The following is a 22,843-nucleotide window of genomic DNA, read 5'->3' as shown; positions in this document are numbered from 1 at the left end:
TTGTCTTTGCTATCAGGTGATGCTGACTCGTAGGATGAGTTTGTTGGGTTTCCTACCATTGTAGTATTTTGGAAATGTTTAAGAAGCCCATATGTTAACATTTAACTTAAAGGTTCATAAAACACCTGTGACATCATCTGGACCTTGAATGTTGTTAGCTGACAAATTTTTCATGCCAGTATCAATATTAGTGGTTGTAATGTTGTGTTCAAATTTGCTGGTTCCTGTTAGCTGAGTTCATAAGAAGTAGTCTGTGGTTTCCAGATTCTACATTTTATTGGCTTAAATTTATTTATAGTAATCTATCATGATCTTTTGGTATTTCTGTGCTGTTGGTTATAATGTGTCCTTTCTGATGTATGACTTTATTGATTTGAGTGTTCTCCCTTTTTTGTTGATGGCTCTGGATCATGTTTTATGTATTTTCTTTATTCTCTCCAAGAGTCCCCTTTTAGTATTATTGATCTTTGCTACTATTTTCATCTCTTTCCCCCCGCCCCCCCCCACCCCGGCTCTTCTCTGTTTTTTTTTCCCAAAATCAAGTTTTGGTTTTCTGTTTATTCTTCTGCCTAATTGCTTTAGTTGTAACTTTAATTAGTGTTTTATCCTGTTTCATGTGTTTTATGAAATCACAATTTCATTGTCATTCAGTTCAGTTCAGTTCAGTTCAGTCGCTCAGTCGTGTCCGACTCTCCGCGACCCCATGAATCACAGCACGCCAGGCCTCCCTGTCCATCACCAACTCCCGGAGTTCACTCAAACTCATGTCCACAGTGTCGGTGATGCCATCCAGCCATCTCATTCTCGGTCGTCCCCTTCTCCTCCCGCCACCAACCTTTCCCAGCATCAGAGTCTTTTCCAGTGAGTCAACTCGTCGTATGAGGTGGCCAAAGTATTGCAGTTTCAGCTTTAGCATCAGTCCCTCCAATGAACATCCAGGATTGATCTCCTTTAGAATGGACTGGTTGGATCTCCTTGCAGTATAAGGGACTCTCAAGAGTCTTCTCCAACACCACAGTTCAAAAGCATCGATTCTTTGGCGATCAGCCTTCTTCACAGTCCAACTCTCACATCCATACATGACCACGGGAAAAACCATTGCCTTGACCAGACGGACCCTGGTTGGCAAAGTAATGTCTCTGCTTTTTAATATACCATCAAGGTTGGTCATAACTTTCCTTCCAAGGAGCAAGCGTCTTTTAATTTCATGGCTGCAATCAGCATCTGCAGTGATTTTGGAGCCCAAAAAAACAAAGTCTGACACTGTTTCCACTGTTTTTCCATCTATTTCTCATGAAGTGATGGGACCAGATGCCATGATCTTTGTTTTCTGAATGTTGAGCTTCAAGCCAACCTTTTCACTCTCCTCTTTCACTTTCATCAAGAGGCTTTTGGGTTCCTCTTCACTTTCTGCCATAAGGGTAGTGTCATCTGCATATCTGAGGTTATTGATATTTCTCCCAGCAATCTTGATTCCAGCTTGTGCTTCTTCCAGCCCAGCGTTCCTCATGATGTACTCTGCATATAAGTTAAATAAGCAAGGTGACAATATACAACCTTGACGTACCCCTTTTCCTATTTGGAACCAGTCTGTTTTTCCATGTCCAGTTCTAACAGTTGCTTCCTGACCTGCATACAGGTTTCTCAATGATCCAGAGGATGTTGGCAATTTGATCTCTGGTGCCTCTGCCTTTTCTAAAGCCTGCTTGAACATCTGGGAGTTCACGGTTTACATACTGCTGAAACCTGGCTTGGAGAATTTTGAGCATGACTTTACTAGAGTGTGAGATGAGTGCAATTGTGCGGTAGTTTGAGCATTCTTTGGCATTGCCTTTCTTTGGGATTGGAATGAAAACTGACCTCTTCCAGTCCTGTGGCCAGCCCTGAGTTTTCCAAATCTGCTGGCATATTGAGTGCAGAGGCACCAGAGATCAAATTGCCAACATCCGCTGGATCATGGAGAAAGCAAGAGAGTTTCCGAAAAACATCTATTTCTGCTTCATTGACTATGCCAAAGCCTTTGACTGTGTGGATCATTGTCATTAGTTTGTATCAGTATATACTTCATGGAAAATAGATGGGGAAACAGTGGAAACTGTGTGAGACTTATTGTTTTGGGCTTCAAAATCACTGTGGATGCTGATTGCAGCCATGAAATTAAAAGATGCTTACTTCTTGTAAGGAAAGTTATGACCAACCTAGATGGCATAATAAAAAGCAGAGACATTACTTTGCCAACAAAGTTCCATCTAGTGAAGCCTATGGTTTTTCCAGTCGTCATGTACAGATGTGAGAGGTGGACTGTGAAGAAAACTGATCGCCAAAGAATTGATGCTTTTGAATTATGGTGTTGGAGAAGACTCTTGAGAATCCCTTGAACTGCATGGAGATCCAACCAGTCCATTCTAAAGGAGATCAGTATTGGTTATTCATTAGAAGGACTGATGCTAAAACTGAAACTCCAACACTTTGGCCAACTCATGAGAAGTGTTGACTCACTGGAAAAGACTTTGATGCTGGGAGGGATTGGGGGCAGTAGGAGAAGGGGACGACAGAGAATGAGATGGCTGGATGGCATCACCGACTCAATGGACATGAGTTGAGTGAACTCTGGGAGTTGGTGATGGACAGGGAGGCCTGGCGTACTGCGATTCATGGGCTCACGAAGAGTCAGAGAGACTTAGAGACTGAACTGAACTGAACTGAGGTGATCATATGGTTTTAATCCTGAAATTTGTTATGATGTATCTCATGGATTGACACGCAACTATTGGAGAATATCTGCATATCTGGGGAAAACCTCAATATTAAAGTTTTTTGATACTGTTAATGTGTTTTTGGATTCGTCTTGGGATTATTTTGTTGAGGATGTTTGCCTCTATGTTTGTCTATGTGATACTGGTCTATAATTTTCCTTTTCTTTCTTAACTTTGTCTTTGCTATCAGGTGATGCTGTACTCATAGGATGAGTTTGTGGGGTTTCCTACCGTTGTAGTATTTTGGAAATGTTTAAGAAACCCATATGTTAACATTGAACTTAAAGGTTCATAAAACACCTGTGACAATATCTGGACCTTGAGTGTTGTTAGCTGGCAAATTTTTCATAGCAGTATCAACATTAGTGGTTGTAATGTTGTGTTCATATTTTCTGTTTCCTCTTAATTGAGTTCCTAAGAAGTAGTCTGTGGCTTCCAGATTCTATATTTTATTGGCTTAAAGCTCTTTGTTGTAATCTATCATGATCCTTTGATATTTCTGCGCTGTTGGTTATAATGTCTCCTTTCTCATGTAAAACTTTATTGATTTGAGTGTTCTCCCATTTTTGTTGATGACTCTGGCTCATGGTTTTTGTATTTTCTTTATTCTCTCTAAAAGCCCCCTTTTAGTATTATTGATCTTTGCTACAATTTTCATCTTTTTTTTTTCCAGTTCTATCCTCTATGTTTGTTTTTTTTTTTCCCCAAAAAACAATTTTTGGTTTTGTGTTTATTCTTCTTTCTCTAATTGGTTTAGTTGAAAGTTTAGTTAGTTTTTAACCTGCTAATTGAGATTTATGCAATCACAATTTAATTGTCATTAGTTTGTATGAGTTTATACTTCATGGTAAAGATGGGGAAACAGTGGAAACCGTGTCAGACTTTATTTTTTGGGTCTCCAAAGTAATGTAGATGCTGACTGCAGCTATGAAATTAAAAGACGTTTTCTCCTTGGAAGGAAAGTTATGACCAACCTAGATAGCATAATAGAATGAGAGACATTTCTTTGCCAACAAAGGTCCGTCTAGTCAAGGCTATGATTTTTCCAGTGGTCATGTACAGATGTGAGAGTTGGACTGTGAAGAAAGTTGATCGCCAAAGAATTGATCCTTTTGAATTGTGGTGTTGGAGAAGACTCTTGAGAATCCCTTGGACTGCATGTAGTTCCAACCAGTCCATTCTAAAGGAGATCAGTCCTGGTTGTTTATTGGAAGGACTGATGCTGAAGCTAAAATTCCAATAATTTGGCCAACTCATGCAAAGAGTTGACTCACTGAAAAAGACTCTGATGCTGGGAATTGGGGATAGGAGAAGAAGGGGAAGGAAGACAATGAGATGTCTTGATAACATCACTGAGACAATGGACGTGAGTTTGAGTGAACTCTGCGAGTTGGTGATGGACAGGGAGGCCTGGCATGTTCTGATTCATGAGGTCTCAATGAATTGTATACGACTGAGCGACTGAGCTGAACTGTTACACACACACACACACACACACACACACACACATATTATATATATATATATATTTTTTTTTTTCTTTCTGATTCTTCAATGATTTCTTGGCCATGAAGAAGTGTATACATGAACCTCAATGTATTCATGCTTTTCAGTTTTTTCTTCGTTATTTATGCTTTGTTTGTTTTTTTTCTCCCCCACCCATGAATGACATATAAATCATAACACTGTGGTTAAAAAAAAAAAAAAAGTCTGATACAATTTTGATTATTTTAAATTTACCAAGTCCTGACTGGTGATCCGGGTTTTTATTTATTTAGAAATATTTCTTTTGACCTTGCGAAGAAACTGCACTCTGCGGGTTTTGGGTGAAATCTACTTCAGTATCAACTGAATTGTCAGGTCTGCTTGTTATTTAAATTTGTTTTCTTTTACTACTTCATTTAAAAATTGAAAGATAATTTCCCAATGTTGTTCTGGCTTCTGCTGTACAAAGGCATGGAACAGCCTACAGTACACATATGGCAGTTATTGTGCTATCATCCATTTCTTGTTGTTTAGTTGTTCTATGACCTTCGTAAGTGTTTCTTGCATGATCTCCATTTATTTTCGGAGAGGTTTGATCATCTTTCCTATCGTTACTCTCAATTATTTTTTCAGTGACAATATCTATTTCCTCTTTAATTATGACATATGTATTTTACCTTGTTTCTTTGCCTGCAAAATACTTTACTGTCTTCATATTTTCTTAGCTTACTATGTAACTAGTCTTTCCTACCCGGGGTATAGGATGGTAGTACTTGCTTCCTGTCTGTATCGTGAATGTATAAGTTTGGTCCAGTGGTTTGTGTGTCCATGGAGGGGGAGGGGCTGGCAACTACATTCTTGCAGCCACAGCTGATGCTTCTCTCTCTCATGGTAGGACCGTGTCAGAGGGGTCTTTTTCAGGTGTGTATGGGTTTAGTGTACTTTAGACAGTCCATCTGGGAATGATTTGGCTTGTGTTTCTGTCTTACATTTTGTGTGGTGTAAGGCAGCATCTCTGGGTAGTACAGGCCTTTGGGTGGAATGGTTCTCCGTTTCAGATGGAGGCCTTCATAGAGATTCTCACCAATTAATATTCATTAGAGCTGGGAATTATCTGGTGGTCTATGATACATTGTTGAAGCCCTAGGTGATCAGGCCCAACTTCCAGTCAGAGAACCAAGATCACATAGTAAAAGATTAGACAGGGGAACAAAGGAAGACAGACAAATGGTAAGAAATCAAAATCAAACCACAAGTAAAATAATAGAAGCAGTAATGACAATAGGGAAGAACACAGAATCAAGAGAACTAAGCAAATATCTTGTAAGACATAAAACAACACCAGAGCAGAGTGCCACCTGAAGAATAAAGGAAAAAACTCTGACAAAATGATAAGAGCTTTCCCACAGAATAAGAGAAAATCACAATTAATAAGGAAATATATGTTTATTAAAGCAAAAATGACAAGAAACAACAAACAACATCAACAAAAGGCACAGAAATCAGGAAAAGAAAATGCACAATAGATACATACCAATATAAAGAGTCTTAAAACACCAAATAAGCAAGAATAATAAGAAAACTTTTAAGTGAGACAGATAGTGAACCACCACGCGTCATAGCAAAACATCGGAAGTACAATGAATGTTACCTAGGGTCCCTGGGTTTTGGTCCTGAACATGTGGCACAGCAAAAATTCACCTCTCTAGAAAACTCACCAAATGTGGGCAGAACTTAACTCTGGATCTGCAGTAAGGACAGGTCAGACTCTAAACTGGGATTACTCTTTTGTTCTGAGAGCTGCAACAGCCTGGGTATTTTCATTCGTTGGAAATCTATTGTCCTTTTTTATCCCATAGAGAAAGCATCTGCAGAGTTGATTGCATGCATTTAATCTGCGGCTTGCTCGGCTGGTGGGAAAGTTTTCAATCCTTTTCCTTCATCTCTCTGATCCTGAGTCTCAGATATAGTTTGATAACAACCTCTCCGTGTGGTCACCAGAGAATGCTGTCCCCAAGACCCTTGTGGAACACTTGGGCCTGCCTTGGTGAGCACAGGAGCAAGAGGTAAAGCTGCTGGGACTGTAGGAACCCTGGTGGTGTCAGTTTTGCAGAGGAGCCAGCAACCATGGGCAGAAAAAGTATGGCCCTCATGGGATAGTTTTCTAGCCTGTGGTGGCAGAAGCATGTGTGATAGTTCTAGTTAGTCTTTTTCTATTGCCTGATAGTAGGTCTCATCATGTGGCACGAGGGGGAAATTCAATGCTGTCACCATATCCTCTGTGTGACTGAGTACTAAGGTCCCACTCTTTGTCAGTTTGGGATTTTTCAAAGGCATTCCTTTCTACACAGTTTGTCATCCCAGTTGCATAATTCCATCGCCACATAGTCAAGCAGTTCCCTCACAAGTTGTCTTTCTAAGCCCATGCTTGATCTTCCACGCCCTTGTACACTAGTTGACCTGGCCTGCCATTTGGGGCATGCAGGACCACACCAAACATTCTCTGTTTGATTTTCACTATAGGCAAACTATATTTCATCAGCTTCTTCACTTTGCTTCCTTTCAGTCAAAATTAATTTAAGTTTAGTGAGGTTGCTTTCTTGAATCCTCAATCTATTCCCTGATTCTCCATCTCCCACCGCAAGACACAGGCTTGGTTCTATTCCTCTCGTCCTCCTCCCATCTTCCCTCCATTCTTCCCAGTTATGTCTAGTTTCCATATAAACCTCACTATTGAGTAGGATCTTCTGCTAATATCCATTTGATGATCTGGAGGAAGTGTTGCCTTTATAGAAGCATTATTTGTGATGCCTCCATGGAGAGATTTGCATTCAATGTCCTCTTATTTTCTGCGAAATCAGAAATTCTGATCTTATTTCTAGGCAAGCTCTGTAATTCCTTTATGCATGCTGGTGAAACAACAAACTTTAGGTGACATGAATTAATCAGTTTGATGGGAGGTTACATACATATTTACGTAATGGTTAAATCATTGATTTTGAACACGCAAATAAACACATTTATTTGTCTTGAAATTTCAGCTAATGAGGAATTGTCATCTGATCAATGGCTCAGAGGTGAAAGCATCTGCCTGCAATGAGGGAGGCATGGGTTCAATCCCTGAGTTGGGAAGATCCCCTGGAGAAGGAAATGGCAAACCACTCCAGAATTCTTGCCTGGAAAATCACACGGACAGAGGAACCTGGCGGGCTATACTCCACGGGGTAGCAAAGAGTCAGACATGACTGAGTGACTTCACTTCACTAAGGAACTATAGCTCTTTCCAGGATGAGAGGTGGTACAGGGATTGGGCTCAAAAAGTCAGTCCCTGAAAATATCTAGCTAAATGTCAAGCTGTCCTGACATTTTCCCAGAGCACAGATTCCTTATTTCAGCTCTGGAAACTTAACTGTTTTAAGTGAGTATCAAAGGTCAGAGAGTGGCATGGGCATAATTTAATTCTTGTATAGGAAGATGGCAAGGGCCCAGGAATGTGACAATTGGTAGATGATAGCTTAAAAGAGAGAGAGAAAAAAAGTGCAGAACAAAACAAAGAAAAGAGGGAGGTGTAGTTAGTCATTTAATCTTAAGGAAAACCTTAATTGGAGTTTGGATCATAGTAAAAGCAAGGGGATTTCATAAAGTTATCTACATTTTCTTTATTGTCTCTGTAACTGGCATAGACTGCGTGTGAAAATGAGGTCATTTAGGTGTGTTTGACTCTTTGTGACCCAATGGACAGTAGCCTACCATCTCCTTTTCCTGGGCATCTTCTAGACGCAGTGATCAAAACTGTGTCTGCCCCATTGCAGGCAGATGCTTTAGCATCTGAGCCACCAGGGAAGCCCTTTGACTTGCGTGGGTCACAACAAATTGTGGAACATTCTTAAAGAGATAAGAATACGGGACCACCTTACCTGTATCCTGGGAAACGTGCATGCAGGTGAAGACACAACAGTTTGAATTGGACAAGGAACAATGAACTGGTACATAATAGGGAAGGAAATACATCAAGGCTATATATTGTCACCCAGCTCATTTGACTTCTGTGCAGAGTGCATCATGGAAAGTAACTCGCTGAAAGAATCTGAAGTTGGAAACAAAGTTACTGTGAGAAGAATGAATAACCTGATTTATAAGATGACAAAACACAAATAGCTGAAATATACCAGGAAGCAAAGTGCCTTCTGATGAAGGTGAAAGGGGAGAGTGGAAAAGCTGGATTAAAATTCAATATAAAAACAAACACTCACAAAAAATAAGCTCATGGAATTTGGTCCCATCAATTTGAGATACAATTTGGGATACACTTGAATTAGTGACAGGTTTCCCTTTCTTGACCCCCTAATTGACTGCGGCCATGAAATCTAAAGGAACTTGCACTTTGATGGAAAGCTGTGACCAATCTAGACACCATGTTAAAAAGCTGAGAGCTTACTGAAAAAGACCTGACTAGTCAGAGTTGATTTTCGGGAGGAACGCGTGGAGGAATAAGCAGAACCACAAGAACTGAGTGCCATAATATTGATGCTTTACAACAACGCCTGAAGAAGATGTGGGAGAATTCTGTGGTGAGCATGGAGTTCAAACTGGAAAAGCGTGAAGGAAACCGTCTCTGACTGTCTCAGAAGGACTGATACTGAACATGAAGAACCAATATATCGGCCACATGAGGCCTAGAGCAAAATCACTGGGAAGAAACTGGTGCTGGGAAAGATTGGGCCCAGGAGAAGTAGGGAAGGGCAGAGGCCGAGATGACCGCACAGCATCACTGAGAAATCTCTGGGAGATTTGAAGGGCAGGCGATCCGCGGGTTCTTTCTGTACATGTAGTCACAAAGAATTAGACAAGAGTGAGTGAGTGAACTACATCAAAAAATTAGTCTTAGCAGTGCTGGGAGATAGTTCAGAGAGGATGGTAAGCCTGTCCTTGTACCTGGGATGATAAGTGATATTCAGGATAATTAGAAAGAACAAAGCTCTTGTCAGTTTACTTCTTTTCCTCCCTCACATAGTACATCTCACAATGTTTTTCGAGAGGTTCCCAAAAAAGGAGAACTCCTGCGGAGCCATGTGGTATCCTGAGACAGAAACCTTACCGCATCAGCCACTTGGATCTACAATCTTGGTGTTAGGCAGAAGCAGGTATTGTCTGTAAGTGTCTGCTAGAACTGCCCATCTTCTGATTTGTTAACAGGCTGATATTTGATCTTAAGGATGAGGTGACAGTTAAGCAAACTTATATCTTCTCAATCAAACTCTGTAATCCTGGGAGAAGCATCTCTGAGTTGTGTATTCTAGTTACCCTTAGGAAAGCTTACAAGAGGTTACATTACTGAGCATGGATGTAGGTAGGAGACTGGATCCATTTAAACTTTGTTACTTGCTTTCCCTGTACATAGACCATTCCTCTTTTAGTGTCACAGTTTTTGTCTTCAGATGAGGGTGGAGAATTGTGGAACTGTGTGAATGTATCTGAAGTCCCATGAAACAGAAGACAGGGAATACACAGTTTTCCTCTTTGAATCACATCTCAAGATTTTTGCCTTAATCGATTTTCACTATCAGTGCATCTCAAATATTCATACGTTCTTTTCATTTATTTATTTATTTTAATTGGAGGCTAATTACTTTGCATTATTGTATTGGTTTTGGCATACAGTGACATGAATCTGCCCTGGGTGCACATGTGTTCCGCATCTTGAACCCTACTCCCACCTGCCTCCCCAACCAATTCCTCTGGTTTATCCCAGTACACTAGCCCTGAGTATCCTGTATCATGCATCGAACCTGGAACTGGCGATTCGTTGCATATATGATCATATACATGTTTCAGTGCCATTATATGATGATTGCCACACAGAGCTGAAACCAGAATTCATATATAGTCATTATCTTATCAGTGTGGTATGGCTTGGATACTGAAGATTTTATCTACGAAGTATGTGGGCCATGTTATTACTTCCTTCTATTTAATTGTCTATTTTAACTGATACCCTTGTGAAGGAGGAAGGCCACTTCTGCCATGTGGGAACAGAATTACAGATTTCATCATTAGTTTCTTTAAACCCTAAGAATGCTATTCATAATGGTGAGTGTGCCACCTCCAATAGGATTGTAGTATCCTATTATAAGAAAACCTGGTTGAAACTCCACACGTCTGCTTAGCTTCTCTGGTATTGCCAAATTTGTAGGTGGGTGTTTTTGTTATTGCCAGACATCACAGACTTCAAAGGCCCCTCTCAACTTTGGTGGGCTGATTGTGACAGTGTCATAGATTTTAAGTATCTTAGGGTGGAGTCGCTTGGTTATTATCGAAATGCTTTCACTCTCTGAGACTCATCCATTTGTCTTGTACTTTGAAATACTAAAGCAGACTTTTGAATGGACATTTTAATTTGTATCTCTTTATACTATTGAATTAGCCGTTTCTTCAGCCAAAATCTCTAATATAAAAGTCCAAAAGAGAACCCAGACGTACACTCACAGTCACATTCTTAATCTGATACACACACATACACACACACACAAGGACAGTCACGATCTTACATGCCCAAAACACAATTGTGAAAGGAAAAGAAAATCAAAGTACTCACTGAAGGACACCTATGAAATGCACTGAGTTCTCTGTTATCTGTTTCTAGGCTTAATGGTGGAAGTTATTTTGTAGTTAAATGATTTCACTCTAGGGATATTTTAAACCAATATGTTTCAAAAGAAAGAACATTGATCTACATCCCATGGGATCTTAGAATATTTGCAAGAAAAACTATTCTGTGATTTGATGAAAATAAAGTTGTAGTGTAACAATATTGAAGTCATATTGACCTCTTTAGGTGCTTCAGTGACACATTTGCTTGTTAAATTTTAAGTATCCAATTTCATCCCCTGACCTTATCCCATCAATTTTTCTACTTTTTGCCCCAATCTTCTGTATTTACCTCACTTAATTTTTATTTTCAGTTTTACAATTTTAGGCACCAATTATAAACTAAATATATAAAGGAAAGGAAATTGAATTCATGTACAATGCTTCCCTAAGGTATTGAGCTATTTTCTCTATAAGCTTTGGAGAATGACAGGTACTGATATTTTAAAGCCATATGGCAATTGATAACAAAGGGAATGGACCATGTAACCAGGTTTCCCTTGGTAGGACAATTGAAGTACAGGTTAATGCTGTTAGTACAGGTTAGTACTGTTTTGTTTCAGGAGGGAACAAAAACAGTAGCTTTTCAACATGATATATTGAATGTCCTTGTCCATGTCTTTTCCAAGTTATCACAGAGGACTAAGTGGATTATACCTGTTCTTTATGAGAAGGACCTGCCAGTCAAAGCAGAACATGAAAAGAAGGTAAAAGGGACTGAGAACGAATAATCAGTACATGGAAATAAAATAGCAAATGGAATCACCTTTTAGGTGATATTTCTCAAAGGATGCAAATTGGACTACATCGTCAGTCAGTTTGTCAGTTCAGTTGCTCACTCCTGTCTGACCCTTTGCGACCCCATGAATCACAGCATACCAGGCCTCCCTGTCCATCACCAACACCTGAAGTTCACTCAAACTCATCTCCATAAGTCAGTGATGCCATCCAGCCATCTCATTCTCTGTCTTCCCCTTCTCCTCCTGTCCCAAATCCCTCCCAGCATCAGAGTCTTTTCCAGTGAGTCAACTCATCCCATGAGGTGGCCAAAGTATTGGAGTTTCAACTTCAGCACCAGTCATTCCAATGAACACTCAGAACTGATCTCCCTTAGAATGAACTGGTTGGATCTCCTTGCAGTCCACGGGACTCTCAAGAGTCTTCTCCAACACCACAGTTCAAAAGCTTCAAGTCTTCGGCTATCAGCTTTCTTCACAGTCCAACTCTCACATCCATACATGACCACTGGAAAAACCATAGCCTTGACTAGCCACACCTTGGTTGGCAAAAAAAAGTCTCTGCTTTGTATATGCTATCTAGGTTCATCATAACTTTCCTTCCAAGGAGTAAGTGTCTTTTAGTTTCATAAAAAAACTGAAATCTAAAACAAAAGCATTGAACTTTGGGCTTGAAATCATAACTAAGGACACCAATTTCAATAACACTTACCATTGCTTCAAAATGCTCACCTCTTGAATGTAATTTTTCAGTGAAAGAAAAAGTGTGTTTGTTGACCACTCCTTTATCTACACAGATATTCCACAGATTTCACTGTTCATTAGCTGCAAAAATGAAAGTGGTCAACTTAACTTGATGTTGTCCTATGTGGGTAACCATCCCAAAACAGGGATCTGACTTGATGTTGCCACCAACATCTAAAGGAATGACCTCAAATTTGAGATTGCAAAGATTTCTAGGTAGTGTTTATGATATCTGGATAGTACAACAAGCAGACACTTTGTTCAGAGTATTTCGTTGTGAAATATATTAGGGATCAACCATTGATATTGATCCCTGATTACTCCATGACTTTTCTAGATTATCAAAATTAATGATTCTTTTTTTATTATTATTCATGTCTCCACAACTACTATTGAATTTTAGGGTACTGTGTCCTGAAACTACATGCTTAGAATGGGTTCTTATAGATTGAAAACTTCATGATAGCAGCAGTCATTTTATAGTTTGAATTCCCATATTTAACATTCATGTAAATATAATAAATATTTATCAACTTGGAAAAAGTTATCAGTAAAGAGGAAAGGCCAATTATGATAAAACTGACGGTTATAAGAATATGTTGAGTAATGTATATAGCATTTGATTGGTTATGACATTTCTTTATTGATAGCTTAGTAAGTACTTAAAATGTATCATTTGCAGGCTCTAATTTTAGCTGATGTTAAAATACATAAAGAGAGTAGACCCAAAACACATGGAAGACCTGAATGGCAGTTCCTTCCAACCCCAAAAAAGAGTTGAGACAAAATTGTGAGAAGGGGCTTAGCATGACTGAAATTAGGTTGAGAGATTGTAGCTCCGGAAGCACAGTATAAGAGAAAGATAATGAAATTATTAAGGAAAAAAGATACCATGTCTTCACAGAACTTTTTCATCACACTGATGTGCTGCAATCACCACCAGGAATTTATTATGTCTCTGTGGGAACCGATAAGCAACATCTAAACATGCATTAGGAAATATAGGGTGAAATCTTGGTTTCAGGAAATAAAGGTGTTCCTCAAGGAAAGCATCTTCCCTGGTGGCTCAGACAGTAAAGCGTCTGCCTGCAATGTGGGAGACCCAGGTTTAATCCCTGGGTCGGGAAGATCCCTGAAGAAGGAAATGGCAACCCACTCCATTATCTTTGCCTGGAGAATCCCATGGATGGAGGAGCATGGTAGGCTACAGTCCACAGGGGTCGCAAAGCGTCGGACACGAGTGAGCTACTTCACTTTCGCTTTCACTTAAGAACAGCAGAACAAAAATGACCCTATACAATATCACTTGTAAAATACATATCTTGTGCTGATCATGGGCCAGTCACTGGTTATGTCATGTTTTCTTTGGTATCACAGTGACAGTACAGTGATGATCATGATTTTGATGATCATGATTTTATATTTTCAAGTACATAATGAATTTCTATACTGAAGATAACCTGCTGTCCACCCTTTTAAGACTCTACCAGTACCTAATAGAATATAATGCAACTGTGAATGCACTAATGTGTATACTATACTATGCATTTCCATTTCTTTGATTTTATTTGTATCTCTTCCTTCACCCATATATTCCTCTTGTAGACACCCGTTCATTTCAGCAGGGATGATTTCAGAAATCACGTTACATCTATTACCTCTTTTCCCTTTGTTCTCATTTTATTGCTTACAAATATTAGATCAGGTGTCATTGACCTAGGATGCATAATGAATGTTTTCTTGTCCTGAAGAGTTTATAAAACAGTGCAGTAAAATAGCCAGACATTAAACTAAGCCTCATTTTTCTCTTCATTGTTTGAAAAAAGAAAATGAAACTATGAAGATGAACATGTAATTTTATTGTTCAAATACAAAATTGTAGGTATTTGTTGACATCTCCCAACAAAAATTTCAATCTTCATTAGGCTCCATAATCTGGCATTTATTTGATAGGTCTGTTTTAATTAGCATGGTTTTCACATAACGATGATTCTTGATGAGTTGACTTGAAAGATAGGAGGCAGATGTATAAGTGATCTTTGGCACTGAGGGCCATGAGTTGCCTCCCTTTGAAGGTCACGGAAAGGACTGTCATGGGCTGACATATCACTATATCGATCTGGAAACTTATAAGGCTCCACCATCAGTCTAGAATAACTGCTCTGTCATGGAGATAGGATGTAGTTCTGAGAATTCGATCTAGTTGTCGTAGGCAAGTCCTCAACGTGGCCATTTACTTGAGTGTAGCTGCTATGTGAGTGCCACTTAAAAATGCTCAAATGATTTAAAACAGCAGGTTGATCTCCCAAAATGTGTTCTGTTTGGCTAACTGATATTGATGATGGGGAAGGTAAGTCACACAGAGCTAGAGCTCTTGTATTAGCGACTATCTGACTGGTGTGAGGCTTTTCTATGAAAGGCACACTTAAACTGGTGGAGGCTGAAAATGTACTCTCTCCCCTAGTTTCAGGAAGAAAAGCAGAGTTATGATCATCTATGTTGACACTTTCTTTAACATGCTTCTTCTTGCAATCTCGAACTAATGAAGATATTGCAGACACATTGTAAATCCAAACTCTTCTTTTTATTCTTACTAAAAGTTGAGGATAGCTTCTTTTGAAATTTGGATTATAGTAGATCTGTAACTAAAGTCAAAGGATACAATTATTTAGTTTCTTTATAAACCAAGGTAAAACTGCCATAAAAGCTAAACTATAAAAGTTTATTCCTTCATACAGATGGCTAAAAAACACATGAAAAGATGCTCAACATCACTTATAATCAGAGAAATGCAAATCATAACCACAATGAGGTACCATTTTGCGCCAGTCCGAATGGCTTATATCCCAAAGTCTACAAGCAATAAATACTGGAGGGGGTGTGGAGAAAAGGGAACCCTCCTATACTGTTGGTGGGAATGCAAACAGCACAACCACTATGAAGAACAGTGTGGAGATTCCTTCAAAAACTGGAAATAGAGCTGCCATAGGACCCAGCAATCACACTCCTGGGCATACACACCGAGGAAACCAGAATTGAAAGAGACACATGTGCTCTAATGTTTATTGTAGCACAGTTTATAATAGCCAGGACATGGAGGTAACCTACATGTCCATCTGCAGACAAATGGATAAGAAAACTGTGGTGCACATGCGCAATGGATTATTACTCAGCCATTAAAAATACATCTGAATCAGTTCCAATGAGGAGGATGAAACTGGAGCCTATTATACAGAGTGAATTAAGGCAGAAAGAAAAACACCAATACAGTATACTAACGCATATATATGGAATTTAGAAAGGTGATAACAATAACCCTATAAATGAGACAGCAAGAGAGACACAGATGTATAGAACAGTCTTTTGGACTCTGTAGGAGAGGGCAAGGGTGGGATGATTTGGGAGAATGGCATTGAAACATGTATATTATCATATGTGCAATGAATCACAATTCCAGGTTCGATGCATGATACAGGATGCAAGGGGCTGGTGTACTGGGATGAACCAGAGGGATGGGATGGGGAGGGAGGAGGGAGGGAGGTGGGAGTCGGTTCAAGATGGGGAACACATGTACACCTGGGGCAGATTCATGCCAATGTATGGCAAAACCAATATAATAATGTAAAGTAATTAGCCTCCAATTAAAAATAAAATTAGGAAAGAATAAATAATTCCTTCAATGATACCAATTAAATTCCATCAAATTAAAGGCTTCCAGAGTAGTTTTAACAGCTAACAGCTAACATGTTAGAAACAAATATGCTCCTCGACTAAAAATATGTTGTATATATATAGTAAATACCATAAGTAGCTTCAAGACTCGTATCTTGTTTCAAGTTGATTGGAAAGTTTGTTTCAACATCAAATATTGTACCCTCCAGCTGTCTCAACTTCAAACAATAAAGCTTTTTCAGCAATTTGCTATGTCAATTTTGAATTCTGTTTTAGCTACATATGGTAACATGCTTTCTAGGTCACATGATTTAATCTTACATATTGCTAATAAGTGAAAATTTTGGGATACCTTGCTCAAAAGAGAGATGTTGTTTTCTTCTTCCAGAAAGTCAGAGAGTGAAGCAGATCTTTGAAGAGGTTGTCGCTTTTTACTAAACCCATAAAGGTTCAGCTGTCGAACTAAACTTTTCATATTATTGGTTTCAAATATTCTGAAAGGCGCCTTTCTCTCCAAGACTACTTTCTTGAAGAGTTCTTCATTGATCACTATACAAGGGCCACTCTCATCCCACCAAATAGATTGAAACTGATCACTTTCCACTATATTCCACAATTTTTGTGGAAAAGTGAGTGGAAAAAAATCATTCAGCTCACCTGTTTCAGAGACAGAAAATGTGTAACGTGCCCTTTTCATCAGAACTTCCTCAGACAAAGCCTGAAAAGCATATTCTTCAATAAGACATCGCAAAACCGAGTCCCCAGCAAGTGTATAATCATACAAAGGTCTGATGGAGGTTTCTGAACCAGTGGATTCATCGTTAGGAGGCACATCTTGAATTTCTGAAGAAATATGTGCCATCTCAGGAAAATCTTTCTTCAGATACTTTTCTCATTTTTCTGATATTACACACAGCAAATTCAAATGCTGCTTGGCTGGCCTAAGTGGGGAACTCCCTAGACCATCACAGTGGTTCCAAAATGCACTGGTCTCCTAGCAATGGAAGAGTAGCTGTGACATCACAAAGTCACTGGTCTCCTAGCAAGTGAAGGGTAGCTGTGACATAACAACGTCACTGGTCTCCTAGAAATTGATGGGCAATGATCAACCAGTGTTTATACTTCAGCATCAACTTAAAATACAGGCTCCTTACACAAATAGCAACAAAAACCGTGATCCTGCAAAATCTCATTCCTAAAGAATTTTTATATGTATAAATCAAATCAGTAAATCCATTTGGTTTCTGAAATAAAAGTGATTCTTGGCAGCGGCCAAGAGGAGCTACCCCACGCCCAAGGCCAAGGGCAGCAGCCGAAAGGAGCTATCCCACATCCAAGTGGCGCTGGCTGTGCTGGCACAGGAGGACCGTGAGGATCAACTCCACATTCAAGATCAGGTGGGGCAGCCGTGAGGAGATACCCCTCGTCCAAGGTAAGGTGCAGTGGCTGTGCTTTGCTGGAGCAGCCGTGAAGAGATACCCCACAACCAAGGCAAGAGTAACCCAAATATGATGGTAGGAATTGCGAGAGGGCATCAGAAGGCAGACACACAGAAATCGTGATCATAGAAAGTTAGTCGATCTGATCACATGGACCACAGCTTTCTCTAACTGATCTCTAACTGAATGAATCTAAGCCATGTTGTGTAGGGCCACTCACTATGGGCGGGTCATGGGGAAGAGGTATAACAAAATGTGGTCCACTGGAGTAGGGAATGGCAAGTCACTTCAGTATACTTGCATCGAGAACCCCAAGAACAGTAGGAAAAGGCATAATAATAGGATACTGAATGAGGAGCTCCCCAGGTCCGTAGGTTTCCAGTATGCTACTGGAGATCAGTGGCGAAATAACTTCAGAAAAAATGAAGGGATGGAGCAAAAGCAAAAGCAATGCCCAGTTGTGGATGTGACTGGTAATATAAGCAAGGTCTGATGTTGCAAAGAACAATATTGCATAGGAACCTGGAACGATAGGTCCATGAATCAAGACAAATTGGAAGTGGTCATACAAGAGATGGCAAGATTGAACGTAGACATTCTAGGAATCAGTGAACTAAAATGGACTGGAATGGGTAAATTTAACTCAGATGATCAATATATCTACTACTGTGGGTAGGAATCCCTTAGAAGAAATGGAGTAGTCATCATGGTCAACAGAAGATTCCGAAATACTGTACTTGGATGCAATCTCCAAACGAACAGAATGATCTCTGTTCATTTCCAATGCAAACCATTCAATATTACAGTAATTCAAGCCTATGTCCCAACCAGTAACACTTAAAAAGCCAAAGTTGAACGGTTCTGTGAAGACCTACAAGACCTTTTAGAACTAACGCTTAAAAAAAGATGTCCTTTTCATTTTAGGGGACTGGAATGCAAAAATAGGAATTAAGAAACACCTGGCGTAACTGGGAAATCTGGCCTGGAAGCACAGAATGAAACAGGACAAAGGCTAATAGAGTTTTGCCATGAGAACACACTGGTCATAGCAAGCAAGTTCTTTCAGCAACAGAAGAGAAGACTCGACACATGGACATCAGCATATGGTCAACACCAAAATCAGATTGACTGTATACTTTTCAGCCAAAGTGGAGAAATACTATAAAGTTAGCAAATACAAGACCAGAGCTGACTGTGGCTCAGATCATAAACTCCTTATTTTCAAATTCAGACTTAAATTGAAGAAAGTAGGGAAAACCACTAAACTATTCAGATATGACTTAAATCAAATCCCTTATGATTATACTGTGGAAAGGAGAAATAGATTTAAAGGACTAGATCTGATAGATAGAGTGGCTGATGAACTATGGACGGAGGTTCAGGTCATTGTACAGGAAACAGGGACCAAGACCATCCCCATTGAAAAGAAATGCTAAAAAGCAAAATGGCTCTCTGGGGAGGCCTTACAAATAGCTGTGAAAAGAAAAGAAGCGAAAAGCAAAAAAGAAATGAAAAGGTATAAGCATCTGAATACAGAGTTCCAAAGAATAACAAGGAGAAATAAGAAAGCCTTCCTCAGCAATCAATGCAAAGAAATCGATGAAAACAACAGAATGGGAAAGGCAAGAGATCTCTTCAAGAATATTAGAGATACCAAGGGAACATTTCATGCAAAGATGGGCTCCATAAAGGACAGAAATTGTAGGGACCTAAGAGAAGCAGCAGATATTAAGAAGAGGTGGCAAGAATACACAGAAGAACTGTACAAAACAGATCTTCACAACCAAGATAATCATGATGGTGTGATCAACGACTTCAAGCCAGACATCTTGGAATGTGAAGTCAAGTGAATATGAAGTCAAGTGGGCCTTAGAAAGCATCAATATGAACAAAGCTAGTGGAGGTGACAGAATTCCAGATGAGCTATTTCAAACCCTGAAAGATGATGTTGTGAAAGTGCTGCACTCAGTACGCCAGCAAATTTGGAAAACTCAGCAGTGGCCACAGGAATGGAAAAGGTCAGTCTTCATTCCAATCCCAAGAAAGGCAATGCCAAAGAATGCTTAAATGACCTCACAACTGCACTCATCTCATAGGCTAATAAAGTCATGATCAAAATTCTCCAAGCCAAGCTTCAGCAATATGTGAACCGTGAACTTCCAGATGTTCAAGCTGGTTTTAGAAAAGGCAGAGGAACCAGAGGTCAAATTGCCAACATCCTCTGGATCACGGGTAAATCAAGAGAGTTGCAGAGAAACATCTATTTCTGCTTCATTGACTATGCCAAAGCCTTTGACTGTGTGGATCACAATAAAATCTGGAAAATTCGGAAAGAGATGGAAATACCAAATGGAAATACCAAATGCCCTGCCTCTTGAGAAACCTGTATTGAGGTCAGGAAAAAACAGTTAAAACAGGACATGGAGCAACAGGCAGCTTCAAAATAGGAAAAGGAGTACTTCAAGGTTGTATATTGTCACCCTGCTTATTTAATGTCTATGCAGAGTACATCATGAGGAATGCTGGGCTGGAAGAAGCACAGGTTGGAATCAAGATTACCACGAGAAATATCAATAACCTCAGATATGCAGATGACATCACTCCTACTGCAGAAAGTGAAGAGTAACTAAAATGCCTCTTGATGAAAGTGAAAGAAGACAGTGAATAAGTTGGCTTGAAGCCAACATTCAGAAAACTAAGATCATGGCAACTCGTCCCATCACTTCATGGGAAATAGATGGGGAAACAGTGTCAGACTTTATCACTGAGGATGCTGATTGTAGCTTTGAAATCAAAAGATGCTTACTTCTTGGGAGAAAAGTTATGACCAACCTAGATAGCTTATTAAAGAACAGAGAAATTACTTTGCCAACAAAAGTCCATCTAGTCAAGGGTATGGCTTTTCAGTGGCCATACATGGATGTGAGAGTTGGAGTGTGAAGAAAACTGATCCCCGAAGAACTGATGCTTTTGAACTGTGGTGCTGGAGAAGACTCTTGAGAGTCCCTTGGACTGCAAGGAGATCCAACCAGTTCATTCTAAAGGAGATCAGTCCTGGATGTCCATTGGAAGGACTAATGCTCAATCTGAAGCTCCAGTTCTTTGGCCAACTCATGAGACGAGTTGACTCACTGGAAAAGACTCTGATGCTGGGAGGGACTGAGGGCAGGAGGAGAAGGGGACGACAGAGTATGAGATGGCTGCATGGCATCACAGACTCAATGGAGGCGGGTCTGAGTGAACTCCGGGAATTACTGATGGACAGGGAGGACTGGCATGCTGTGATACATGGGGTCGCAAAGAGTCAGACTCCACTGAGCGACTGAACTGAACTGAACTGAACTAAACCCAGCTAAACTTTGATTACTCACTTCTCTGCAATAGTTTATTGTAGAACCAAGTAAGGTGTCCTAGCAGCTGGTCCCTCAAAGACCCACACTCCCCGAATATTTTCAGGGGAACGATTTTAATGACACAGTGGTTGGGCATGGGGTGTGTGATATACTTTGGGGACATTCTACTAGTGGCCTGTTACTGAGGATATTGGGAGTCAACATCATTGCCCATCTGGTTCCAACTACTCTGCGGTCTAGGTACTTACATTTCAGCCTGGTTGGGGCTTTCAGTTCAGTTCAGTTCAATTCAGTCGCTCAGTCGTGTCCGAATCTCTGCAACCCCATGTATCACAACACTCCAGGCCTCCCTGTCCTTCACCAACTCCCAGAGTTCACTCAAACTCATGTCCACAGAGTTGGTGATGCCATCCAGCCATCTCATTCTCGGTCGTCCCCTTCTCCTCCCGCCCCCAACATTTCCCAGTATCAGAGTCTTTTCCAGTGAGTCAACTTGTCGCATGAGGTGGCCAAGTATTGCAGTTTCAGCTTTAGCATCAGTCCTTCTAATGAACAACCAGGATTGATCTGCTTTAGAATGGATTGGTTGGATCTCCTTGCAGTACAAGGGACTCTCAAGAGTCTTCTCCAACACCACAGTTCAAAAGCATCAATTCTTCAGCGATCAGCTTTCTTCACAGTCCAACTCTCACATCTGTACATTACCACGGGAAAAACCATAGCCTTAACTAAACAGATCTTGGTTGGCAAAGTAATGTCTCTGCTTTTTAATATACTATCAAGGTTGCTCATAACTTTCCTTCCAAAGAGTAAGCGTCTTTTAATTTCATGGCTGCAATCAGCATCTGCAGTGATTTTTAGTATCTCTAAAACTGTTCACAGGATATTGCTCAGAATGTTATTTATGGCCCTTGAGGATGAACTAAAGATCCTTGACTTTGCTTAATGGCTAAAACATTATTATTCTATATCGCTTGATTATTTTCCTTTGTTTCTGTCTTTTCTATTTTCTCTGATTAATATTTCTCTTGGAACACGAGGAAGTCTAGAATCTCCTATTTCTCTCTCTCGGTTTTCATACTTTTCAATCTTAAGAAGGGACTGATTAGAACAAGAAAGGAAATGAAGTGTTGGATTTAGAGCGTCATCATATGTGACTGAGAATCCCAGTTCCAGGTTCGATTTTTAATCAGGATCCCCAGTTCTTGGAGTGTTTGAGTCAACAACAACTTTGGCTCTTTCATGATGAGATGGAGCATGGAGTTGGAAATAATTCTGACATCTAAACTTGGTATCAATATTTTCTGTTAAGCAAACATATCTGTCTATTTTAAATATTTGTATATCTATGATGTATATATATATGTGTATATATATATATATATTTCCATAAGTGTTTATTTTTGTCATTAAACCTGGACAAACATTTGAAAATTGGTAGATATTTATTAAAACGAAAGAGGGGAGTGATATAAAGGAGTCCTCATATTTTAGATGCAGCCAAAGAAACATATTTGGAAGTATTTCCACTTACGTATATTCAATAACCGAGTAGACTTTTGAATCATTCTGCTTTTGGGTTTGAATTTTTTACCATTGCTGCTTTGCCTAACGAAATTAAAAGCCATTGTACATTTTTCTATACATACACCCATACATAAAAACATGCATGTATGTGTATATATGTGTATATGTCAAAATATAATTTTAAACAACTTTATTTGGGTGGTCAAAATCTTTGCTTGCTTCCAGTCTCAAATGAACTGTTGGGAACCCCAACACTACTTAATAACTTTCTGGCTGTATAATATAGATCCTATTGCTGAAAGACTATCCCTTAATCGAGCTTATCTTCCACTATTCTTTGTGTAAGATATGGGGTTCTTACATATGAGGACACCTTAAGCACATAAAACCACAACTCTCATTTACTTAGAGATACAAACTGGTTCCAAATAGGAATAGGAGTACGTCAAGGTTATATATTGCCACCTTGCTTATTTAACTTA

The 22,843-nt window shown here is 39.6% G+C and overlaps 1 pseudogene; it reads right to left on the bottom strand.

Moving 5' to 3' along the window:
* Window positions 1-14,281: 14,281 nt before the first annotated feature.
* Window positions 14,282-16,904, bottom strand: LOC148773075 (heat shock transcription factor, Y-linked-like; annotated as a pseudogene).
* Window positions 16,905-22,843: the final 5,939 nt, after the last annotated feature.

The sequence above is a fragment of the Moschus berezovskii genome, chromosome Y (genome assembly GCF_049115385.1).
Source record: "Moschus berezovskii isolate FMDL1 chromosome Y, NW_MosBer_1.0, whole genome shotgun sequence".
NCBI classification, from domain to species: Eukaryota; Metazoa; Chordata; class Mammalia; order Artiodactyla; family Moschidae; genus Moschus; species Moschus berezovskii.
Note: the sequence above shows the minus strand (reverse complement) of the source record. Positions and strands in the feature narration are given on the sequence as shown.